This window comes from Nuphar pumila, chromosome 17 (assembly GCF_984573655.1).
Source record: "Nuphar pumila chromosome 17, dmNupPumi1.hap1.1, whole genome shotgun sequence".
Taxonomy (NCBI): Eukaryota; Viridiplantae; Streptophyta; class Magnoliopsida; order Nymphaeales; family Nymphaeaceae; genus Nuphar; species Nuphar pumila.
Window position 1 is genome coordinate 1,205,719 of NC_143265.1, and position 11,860 is coordinate 1,217,578.

Sequence of the window (11,860 nt, forward strand, 5' to 3'; positions counted from 1 at the left end):
ACAGTTTGCCCCATCTTGTAATTCAGGCTATCCTATTTCAATACATAATAACAACCCTGTCGCACCTCGTAAGATTATGCCTGTTGAGGGGTCGTTGGGGTGAGTCTCACCTTACAAGTTGAGTGTAGCCTTCCAAGGCCTGGATTTTATTGGGCGTGGCATAAGTCTGGGTGCATTGTGAGCCCCATTGACTTGCTAGGACAAGTAATCAGGCTGGTGTGGCTGAAGCTGAACTGATTGGCAGCACAATGTACCCAACTTTTAGGCTCCTTCCCGTGGCCCACTCTTCGTTCCATCAATCAAACGGAGACTGTGATTTTCGATTGGATGCTCTATGCTGTGTTTGAATTTTGTAATTAATGACAAGTTTGTTGTGTCATATTCTTTTCTCTTTTCTGGTTTGCTCGGAAGTATTTGATGATCTCTCATGTCCTTAAATCTGTTTCCAGACATTTAGTTTTCATGTTGTGGTTGTAGTTAGGGGTTCATTCTTTACTGATGAGAATATGTTCTTGAAATTACTCCTAGGTGCTCACCTAGTTGACCTGAGTGCAGGCCTAGCACCTAGCATGGGGTACCTGCTATTCATATTCTTAAAATATTATAACATCATTTTAGATATATATCTTCCAAATGGAAGAATTCCATTAAGGATCCTACCTTGTGCCTGATTCCAAAACAGTCCCACGGTTTCTGAAATCCCATTTTTTGTAAAGACTTTTCAGGACCTACCCTTTCACTGAAACCCTCAAATAGAGACCTGAGGTTGATTTCATGGGTAAGATCCACGTGGAATATAAATTTCACTTTGGCTTGTTATGTATGTTTTGCCTATTTTATTATACGGTAAGGCATTTTAGTAATTTTATGATCCACAACTTGATTTATTTTAGTTGTTCTGACTGAGGACTCTATTTGACAATTTCATTGAAAATTTAGGTCCTGAAATGTCCTTTTAGAAAACATGGGATGCTCTTTGGAATATCAGGTAAAAGTTAGGTCTCAATGGAATTTTTTCCTTTTAAATATTTAATATTTTAATTTTTGTAATGCTTATTATTTTTATATATTTAAAATAATTACAGCTTTTTTAAGTCTCCAGGTGATGCCTAGGCCTAGGAGGGCCAAAGCCTAAGCACCACTAGCAAATATGACTTATAGGGATGATTTAACATGCAAAGGGTATTGCCCATGTGTTTTTTAGTTCGACTTGCAATCCTATTTTTTGTAGCCAGGCATATTGTGTTCGTTTCTCACTGGGATTTTCCTGTGACTTGCCTGGTGAGTGTGCCTGTTTATTAGGCTGCTACCGAAGGTTTACTATCCAGAAGGCTCCAGTGGGCTCCGTTCCTAGGCGGTTGTCATCAAAAATAAAAAAGGGAACATCTGCATATACTTTTTATCAGGCTAGAGGAACCTAACGCATCTGTAATCGCATTCGATTGGAATTAGTGTGTATAGGTAAGCATGCTTCTGCTTGTGTATCTGCTTTAGGCATGCATCCTTTTTGCTGTAATTATAGATTAATAATATTTATACCAGAGGTTGTTAACTATTGCAAATAATCATTTTATTATTAGCCATAATAAGGAATAAATAATAGGAATTTTACATGTTATAGAAAATCTCTAGAACAGAGGTCTAAAAGGGTTATCAGAACGATGGTAAGTGGAATGCAAGTCCGTTAAGGTCCTAAATGAAGACTGTATTGTTAGTGCAGAAGACCTGGCAGTAATGCAATTCATTAAAGTTTCAGACATTGAGTCCTTTTTCTTATATTTACTGAAGATCAAGTAAATGTGGCTGAGTGGCATATCGTTAGATTTAATGTTATCATTAGTATCGAAGACCATTAGTATTGTGAATGTGGGTTGGAAGAGAGAATATGGTTAGTTTTAATGTCTTCAATAGCATTAAAAACCATCTGTATTATAAATGTTGGTTGGATGAGGTTTATACTGGTAACACTAATGATACAATAATACCTTGTGATTATGAAAGGAGGTAACAGGAGGAGCCAATTATCGACTTGGAGGGAAAACCATAACCAGAGAGGTTAACGTGTTGATTAACTTTGTTTCTAGCTGTGGAAAGCATATGGAAAAATAAGATTGTCAAGGGTGTAATATTGGACGTTAATCTCATGATGATGGCGTGTCCTTTTTATGCATTTGTTAAAATGTAAACAGCACATATATAATAATAATATTATAATATTATTATTAATATATATTTTTGTATTTATACTTTTTTATTTTTTTGTAATTTTTCTTTTTGTTTTTGGTATCTAGTTCTATTAGAATAGATACATCTAGTTTGGTCAAGTTCTGGTTGGATCTTGACCAACTTTATAGTTGTTGGAACTCGTCCAACGGCTAGAATTCTAGCTGTTGGAAGTTCCAACAGCTAGAAAGGGAGAGCTCCTTATGAGCTCTCCTTAATACTCTTGTATAAATAGGGGTGCATCCCCTTGTGTAGATTATTCCTCTAAATGCTTTTTAGGCATTTTGCTCTCATAAATTAAGTGTTATTTATTTTTATGCTTTTTCATTTATACCCTTTTATGAGTCTTGTCTAAAGTATCTTTTAGATACTTCCTTTTGAGTAGATTCAAGTGCATTCGTGGGGCCTACCATTTTATTAGATGGTATCAAAGCTACAAAACTCTTAGATCCCGAAAACTTTCACCTCGATTTTCGTGCCTCTTGTGTAAAGGTGTGTTATTACCTTGTTCTTACAAAAAGTGTTTTGTCACTTGCAAAGGAATGTTTCATCACTTGCCAAAAGAGTGTTTTATCACTCTTCTATCCACTACAAGAGGATCCTTTTGGAGAAAAGGACTTGAGCAACAACATTGTATTGTATGCCTTTGTCCATTTTTCTTTATTTTCCTTTTTTTCTTCTTCTCACTGTCTTTTTCACACCCTTCTTCTCACTATGTAATTATGTGATGTGAGCCTCATTTATGACGCACCACATATGGGGAAAAGGCTTATCGGGAATAGTGGAGGGTTCCGATTCAAAACCTAAACTATCTCTCACCAAAAAAAGAGGGTGATAAGGAAGTCCCTCTAACGAAAGAGGAGAAGACTAAGGCTCTAGCCTCTTATAAAAAGAAATGGAAAGAGTGGAGGATGAGGCATGCAAAGATAATGTCATGACTTATTAATAGCGTAGACATTAAAAAATGTTCTAGCCTCGCTAAATTTGAACATGCCGATAAGGCATGAGAATACTTTAAAAATATGTATTCCCTTAAAGATATTGCCCATGTGTGTAATCTTCAAGAAAAAGTTCGGACATTAACTCAAAATGACAACTATTCGTGAATATTATAATGAGTTCTCTGAACTTTGGGAAGAGTTGGCTATTCTAGAGCCAAAATGGCATTGCACCAAAGATATCGAGCTTCGTAAAAAACAACTTGATATGAAACACTTTTACCAATTTGTGAATGGATTAAGGCCGGAATTTGAATCCACCAAGTCGGCTCTACTTCATCGTGGTAAAATCCCTACTATTGTGGATACTATTGTGTATACTATTCAAGAACTAACTTTGGAGGAAAATCGTCTTAGAAAGAGTACTCCAAAAGTTGATGATGATTCAGTTCTAGCTGTGTCTAGACTAGGGAATCATACTCGCACTTATAGGCTACCTCATTTTCGAAGACAGAGTGGTGAGTTTGATAAAAGAAAAGTTATGTCACCATTGTCATGAACTAGGGCACTATAGGCCTCAATGTTCGAAGCTAAAAAAGAGACGAAAAGAGGGTTGTATCTGTTGAAATCGATCCAAAAGATCAAGATGCACCATGTTTTCATGGCTCAACTGATGAAGATTCTTCAACCTCTTCTCAAAGGAGTATCTTCTTCGACTGAAGCCTCAACTGGAGCGGGAGTTGCATCTGTATTTGGTCCAAGTAGCTTTCCTTGGCTCTTAGATTCTGGTGTTTCATTTCATATGACCCAAAATGCTAAATGTTTATCCGAATGTCTTAAAAATAACTCAAGTATATCAAAAGTCTTTACAGCAGATGGAACATCTCTTGAAATAAAAGGAATATGATGTTTTGAAAGTTTTCAAAAATCCAAAACTTTTTGTATTCCAGAAGTTAGACATATCCCAAAAATAAATTTGAACCTTTTATCTGTTTCACAAATTTCTGATTATTGATGTAATATATCCTTCTCTTCTGATGGTTGATGGATACATGATTGCCAATTAGGGAGGCTGATTGGGGAAGGCCATAGAGAAGGAGGACTATATTACATGGACTTTTTGGAACTACCAAAGAATGTATTTTGTTTAAATGTTCAGAAATTAGAAACAAAATTATGGCACAAAAGACTTGGCCATCCTCATATGTCAAAAATCCAATACTTCCCAAATTTAGGAAAATTTTGCAAATATGAAAATTTTGCTTGTAAAGACTGTATTCTTGGTAAAATGAAAAAATTATTTTTTTCTAGTAGAACCTTTGTCTCTACAAAACCTCTTGAGTTAATACATTCGGACGTTTGGGGACCCACACAAGTTATCTCTAAAGGTGGTTATGCGTATTATGTCATCTTTGTTGATGACTTTTCTAGACACACTTGGATTTATTTTCTTAAACATAAATCCGAAGTTTTTGCTCACTTTCAAATATTTCATAAAATGGTCAAAAACAAATTTCAAAATAATATTTCTATTTTTTGCACCGATTCAGGGGGAGAATTTATGTCTAGAGAATTTAAAAACTATCTTAATCTATATGGCATTACTCATCAACGATTATGCCCACACACCTCTTAACAAAATGGTATTGCAGAACACAAGCATCGTCACATTATGGAAACCACTCGGACTTTGCTAATTGCAAGTCAAGTTCCAAAAGGTTTTTGGGCTGAAGCTACTCTCTCTAACTGCCACCTATCTCATCAATAGAATGCATCTTCTTCATTAAAAAATATATCTCCAATTGAAAAACTTTATGATTTAGCTTCAGACTACTCTAGATTAAGAGTTTTTGATTGCTAATGCAGCGTGGGGAATCATGTCACACGTGACGCAACGAAGATCACTTGTAACAAGGCACTTTGATGCTGAGGAAATGAGAATCACGATTGCTCCAGTCGTGCGATATGCTAGGAGTGCTGATGACGACCACCATAGAATGAACGATGGATGTTTTATTTTTCAATAATAATTCAATCGAACAATGAAATGGAATGAAATAACAAATAGGAAGCGAAAACAATAAACAAAGGGCTTATGAGCGGCTGCTGCCGACTGCGCGTCAAAAGGGAAACTCAGATTAAGAATAAAAATCAATCTTCTATGTCTCACGCAACCCTAAAACAGGGTATTAATAGGGCGTGACTTGATCTGGGTCTCAGGTCCAGTCCTTGGACCCGAGACAACTCGTTGTTGCTGATGGATCTCAGTGCTGTCAATGTGCGGTGCTGCTTTCAGCCTTTGCTCGCCTTGCGTAAGTGCATATTGGCACCACGTCCTTGTATCGTGGCACCAGACTCACGATCGGATCCATTGTCTAAGTCCGATCGTCCACCCCATTAGTGCCGAGATCCTTGGACATGCCCGAGTCACTATGTGTAGACCGGATCCGGTTCTGCTCTGCATCATTCTCCTCTGGTTGGGAAGAAGTTGGCTTTGATGACTTGTTGTCACCACAGTGAGCATATAGATCAAACACATTGAAGATAGGCGAAATGTTCTAATCTTTGGGCAGTTCAAGGAGGTATGCATTCAGACCTAATCGTCGAAGGACCTTAAATGGGCCATATTTCTTAGGACTCAATTTACCATAAGTACCCACTGGGAAACGCTCTGGATGCAGGTAAACCCAAACTAACTGACCAACTTGAAACTCGACATCTCAACGACTTTGGTCTACGAAAGCTTTGTAAGCTTCGTAACTCTCAACGAGTTTGGCTCGGACTTGCCTATGTATATCACGCATGTATTCAATGACATCAAACGTGTCTGGGGTTGGGTCTGGGAGACTGGACACAGGTGCTAGATCTACTACATGGGTAGGTGATCGATCATAAACCACTTGAAACAGAGACTTGCCCGTGGACCGGTTGATGGAACTGTTATATGCGAACTCGGCTTGCGGCAAGACTAGGTCCCATGTTTTAACATTCTCTCCAACTAGACTCCTTAGCAAGTTCCCTAGGGTGTGGTTCACGACTTCGGTTTGGCCATCGGTTTGCAGGTGGTAAGCACTGCTGAACTGGAGCTTGGTTTTCAATAAGGCCTATAACGATTTTCAAAAATGGCTCATGAAGTGCGTGTCTCGATCTGAGGTGATCGTGTGGGGCAACCCATGAAAGTGGACCACGTCCTTGAAGTAATACAAGGCTACTAACGAGGCATCAGTGGTTCGCTTACATGGAACAAAGATAGCCCATCTTGGAAAATCGGTCAACCATAACTAGGATGGAATCAAAATGACACGAAGTTCTGGGAAGACCCACAATAAAATCCATGAAAACATGTTCTCAAGGTCGCTCAGGGATGGGCAACGGAGTATACAAACCACTGTTCTGACGTCGACCCTTGGACACTTGGCACACTCGACATTTTTGAACAAACTTGACAACATCTTTACGCATTTTGGGCCAAAAGTATCATTTATCTAACAGTGCGAACGTCTTATCATGTCCAAAATGCCCAGCTAGTCCCCCTTCATGTAACTCAAAAATCAACTGAAGTCTAAGAGAGAAAGCATGCACACATAACTTATTACCTCGAAAAAGGTAACCATTATGTATACTAAACTGTGGGTCAGCTGTGCTATCAGGGAGTGACATCCCCTTTCCAGACTTGCTGGAAACCGGGGTTCGTCGGGTACAATTCCTTGCACTGCTCGAACCCAATGACCTGCACATACATAATAATCAAAAGGCTATTCTTCCTGCTAAGTGCGTCAAGTACCTTGTTTAGAGTACCTGATTGATGGCGAATAGTGAAGGTGTACTCTTGCAAGAAACTGACTCACTTGGCATGACGAACACTCAACATTTTTTGACTGTTCAAATACTTTAACGCCTCATGATCCAGGTACAAGACAAACTCCTTATAAATAAGATAATGCCTCCAATAACGAAGGGCTTGTACCACGGTATAAAACTCGACGTCTAAGTGCAGTACTGACACCTAGCTTGAGTCAGCTTTTCACTAAAAAAAGCAATGGGTCTGTGGTTCTGAGTCAAGACTGCACCAATTCCCACTTTAGAGGCATCACACCCAACCTCAAAGACTGCGCTAAAATCAGGAAGGGCTAAGACGGGGGCACTAGTCATTTTCTCTTTGATGAGCGTGAAGGCCTTTCCCGCAGCAGACGTCCAATGAAAACTAGTCCTCTTTAGGCACTCTGTGATAGGGGCCATGAGGGTGTTGAAGTTTCTCACAAAACGGTGGTAGAAAGTGGCTAACCCGTGGATACTTCGGATCTCTTTTATAGTCTTAGGGCTGGGCCAATCTACAACCGCACAGACTTTGGCGGGATCCACCTTAACTTCATCAGACAACACGATAAAACCTAAAAATACAACACTTCACGTCATAAACTCACACTTCTTGGCATTGACATATAACTTCTCCTTCCGTAAAATTTCTAAGACTTGACGCAAATGACTCAAATGACCAGACAAAGACGAACTATAAATCAGAATATCGTCAAAATACACAACAACAAACTTCCCTATACAAGAACACAATACTTGGGTCATCATGTTCATGAAAGTACTCGAGGCATTTGATAGCCCAAATGACATGACTAACCACTCATACAATCCATCACGTGTCTTGAATGCCGTTTTCCACTCATCCCCTTCTCGAATACGGATTTGGTGGTACCCACTTTTTAAATCAATTTTTGAGAAAATAGAGGCACCGGCCAACATATCAAACATATCATCCAAACGAGGAATGAGAAAACTGTATTTGACCATAATGCGATTTATCGCTCTAGTGTCAACACACGTGCGCATGAACCCATCTTTCTTAGGAGTGAGCAGGTTGGGTACTGCGCAAGGGCTCACACTCACGAATAAAACCCTTTTGCAGTAACTCCTGAACCTGCTTCAACTTGGCATGCTCGGATGGGTTCATGCGATACGCGGGGAGGTTAGGGAGACTCGATCTCGAGACAAAATCAATAGCGTGCTGCATCACCCTCATCGAAGGTAGACAGACCATCAGGAAGGTCGTCTGGCATAATATTGCAAAACTCCTCGACAAAGGGCATGATGTCCGCAGAAACGAGCAGCGACATACTCATCAACGACTTAGCCACCAAGGCATAACAATAACCATCCTCCCGACAATGATTCAAGAAAGATTGGTAAGATAGGCCCGCCAGCCGGGGAACTCGCTCAGGCTTATCCATAGTGGGAAAATCGGTCTCCTTGATAGGGAGAAGAACAATTTTATGACTCTTAAAAATAAATGAGTACGTGTTCTTGTGACCATCATGAACGGTTTTGCGCTCAAAGTGCCAGGGACGTCCCAACAGAATGTGACACGCACTCATAGGGGCTACATCACACCACACCTCATCGTGGTAATGCTCTCCCATGGAGAACCGAACTAAACAACGCTGGGTAATAGGAATCTCGTTTTCTCTTTTGAACCATGCCATCTTGTATGGTTGTGACAATTTCTCCGTTTTCAGGTTCAGGGTAGACACGACACTCTCGAACACCATATTCTCACGCCCCAGTATGAATTATAACATCACATGGATGCCCCTCACAGTTGCATTGAGTTCTAAAAATGTTATTCCGCAACCATTTTGCAGGGGTCGACTCTCGAGGCGTGGTCAAAACATGACGGATAGGCAATAAATTTTTGATGTTGTCGAACTCTACGACTTCCCTCTTGTCATTTCCTTCAATCAACGACTGACCCTCACTCTCACTATCAGACGCTGACTCAACAATAGCCTCGACGAAATGGGTGTTCTTGCTTGCAGTGGGGCACTTGGACACGACATGACCTAACTCTTGACACCTAAAACAACGAATGTTAGACTCACTAGGCTTGGCCTTGGATTTGGTATGGTACGCGGGTCCGGACTGGTCGGGTTTACTAGGATCTACTCTAGGGGTGGATTTTGAGTCTTCCTTCCTAGGGGAACTCGCTCCTCTGGTTGGAAAACTCAACTTGGGTCGACTGGACTGGTCACTACGGGAGGTCCTATATTCCTGCCTCCTTTTCAATTTTTCCTCCACATTCATGGCATAACTGCTGGCCTGATTCAATGACTCGATTGTGACACAATTGAAATCATCAAAAATAGCAGGACGAAGATTAAAAATATACCTCGTGACCTGCTGGTGGGTGGTATCCTCAATCTGCACTCGCAGGGATAGACGATGAAACTCAACAGTGTACTCCGCCACGGTACGGGTGCGTTGACGCATGGTCATGTACTCCTTGTAGGCTTGCTCGGCGTGGTTTGAAGGCATGAACTTTGACTGCATCTTCTCTCATGTTTGTACACGCTCTAGTCCCTGTCGCTCCCTTGACCTCTGCAGCTCAACCCAACATGTCTGTGCTAGGCCCCTCAACGAGTTGACGCTAGAGAGACACGACAATGCTCAACTACAGTGTGGTGGTCGAAGAAAAACTGTACGGCATAGGACCAGTCGAAGAACTGCTCTACATTGAATCGTCCTGCGAACTCCGGAAGGTCTAGCTTCACCTCGTAGATGGAGGGGTGCTCTGGTGCTCTCTGCTGACGAGTTTCCACCATTCCTGCGGGGTACTCGTTTTAGAAAGCGTTGTCATCCAACATTGCTTCATCACCCTCTTTGCGGTACTACTCGCCTGGATATTGGTGCTGACGAACTCCAACGACGTGTGGTCGATGCTCAGGTCGCACTAGTCCTTGTTGAATTTGCATGACGGTTGCTGAAAACTGCCTCGGTCTGGCTTGCCTGTGGGTGAGAGCCATATGTGGCCGACGTTGTGGCACTAGTATGACAGGAGGTCCTACTAAAGGTAGACGGGTTGGTCGGGTCTCAGGCTCTAGGTGGGTAGGAAATGGATAATATGGGTTTGGGTTATGAGTTGGGTTAGTGTAGGGGTATTGGGTCGGGTATGGTGCTGGGCTCTGGATCGGGGATGGGTTAACGGATTGGGTCTAGTACGGGTATTGGGTTTGGTTGGTGTAGTATTGGGATGAATCACCCGATTGGATTTGGATCAAGTCAAGTCCTAAACTATTCGTCGGAGCTAGAATGGGGTAGGTAGGATCACAGATGGTTTGAACTCGACCCTTGATTCATAATAAGGGTCTGGTTTTGACCCGGCTCAAATTCAAATTGGAGCTCCGTTCGGGTCCGATATGGGTTTGGGTCGGCAGGAGATATGAATTTGGATTCAAAAGTAATAGGTTGGATCTGGTTTGGGGCGACCCGCGAACCGGACCCAACTGGGTAAGTCGGGTAAAGGGTTTCGAGGCCCGGACCTGTTCCTTGGGACCCAAAGGATGGTCCCCGGAATCTGGGTCTGGGTCTCGCTGTCACATAGTCTGGTTCGGACCCTCGCGGGTTCAGACCCATCCATGGGGACCCGGTACCCCCAGCACGCTGGTGGGCTGCAACACGCACGTGCACGGGTAAGCAGGCCGGGCCGGCCTCGACCCTGGTTGACGTTGCTATGCCAACAGCCTGGCCCAACGTCACGCTGGGGCCTTGCGAACCAGGCTCAAGCTGCGACACAAGCCCAACAACACTAGGCCATGCCTGCGCACCCAGGCCGGTGTTGGGAGGCCCTTCAATGCCCCCTTGGGTCGGCTGGAGGGCTTTGACCGCTCGAGTGTTAGCGTGCCAAGGTTCAGGAACGATACCCCCAGCTGGAACATCATGCGGTCGACATCTCTGCGCAGGCTTGCCTCGGAGCCATCCGGTTGCACAACAACTTGGTGGGGGTTCGGGTGGACCGGTTCAAGCGCCACCGCGGCTTTGCAGTCTTGTTGCCCAACCCAACACTTGCTTTCATCATGGCCGTTGCGGGCGTCTCCACCGACGATTCGAGAACAACAAGCTGATCTTCGATTCCATCAATACGTTTTGACATATCGGCTACATCCTTGCTTGCGCACAGTAGGTTTTCTTGGATCTTCATTATCATGTCGAACATCCGCATCATCGGATCTTCAGTGCCAGTTTCCTCCCGCTGTTTTCCACTTGTAGGAACGTTCCTTGCCTCTTGAGCCATGCCGCTGACGAAGCAGGAAAGCTGTGCTCTGATACCACTTTGATGCAACGTGGGGAATCGTGTTACACGTGACACAACGAAGATTGCTTGTAACGAGGCACTTCGATGCTGAGGAAACGAGAATCACGATTGCTCCAATCGTGCGATATGTTGGGAGTGTTGATGACGACCACCGTAGAATGAACGGTGGATGCTTTATTTTTCAATAACAATTCAATCGGACAATGAAATGGAATGAAATAACAAATAGGAAATAAAAACAATAAACAAAGGGCTAATGAGAGGCTGCTGTCGACTGTGCGTCAAAAGTGAAACTCAGAGTAAGAATAAAAATCAATCTTATGTGTCTCACACAACCCTAAAACAAGGTATTAACAGGGTGTGACTGGATCTGGGTCTCGGGTCCAGTCCTTGGACTCGAGACAACTCGTCGCTGCTGATGGATCTGGGCGCTGCCAATGTGCGGTGCTGCTTCTAGCCTTTGCTCGCCTTGCGTAAGTGCGCAGTGTCGCCACATCCTTGCATCGTGGCACCGGACTCGCGATCGGATCCATTGTCTGGGTCCGATCGTCCACCACATTTGTTCCTAGATCCTTGGACATGCCCGGGTCACTCTGTGTAG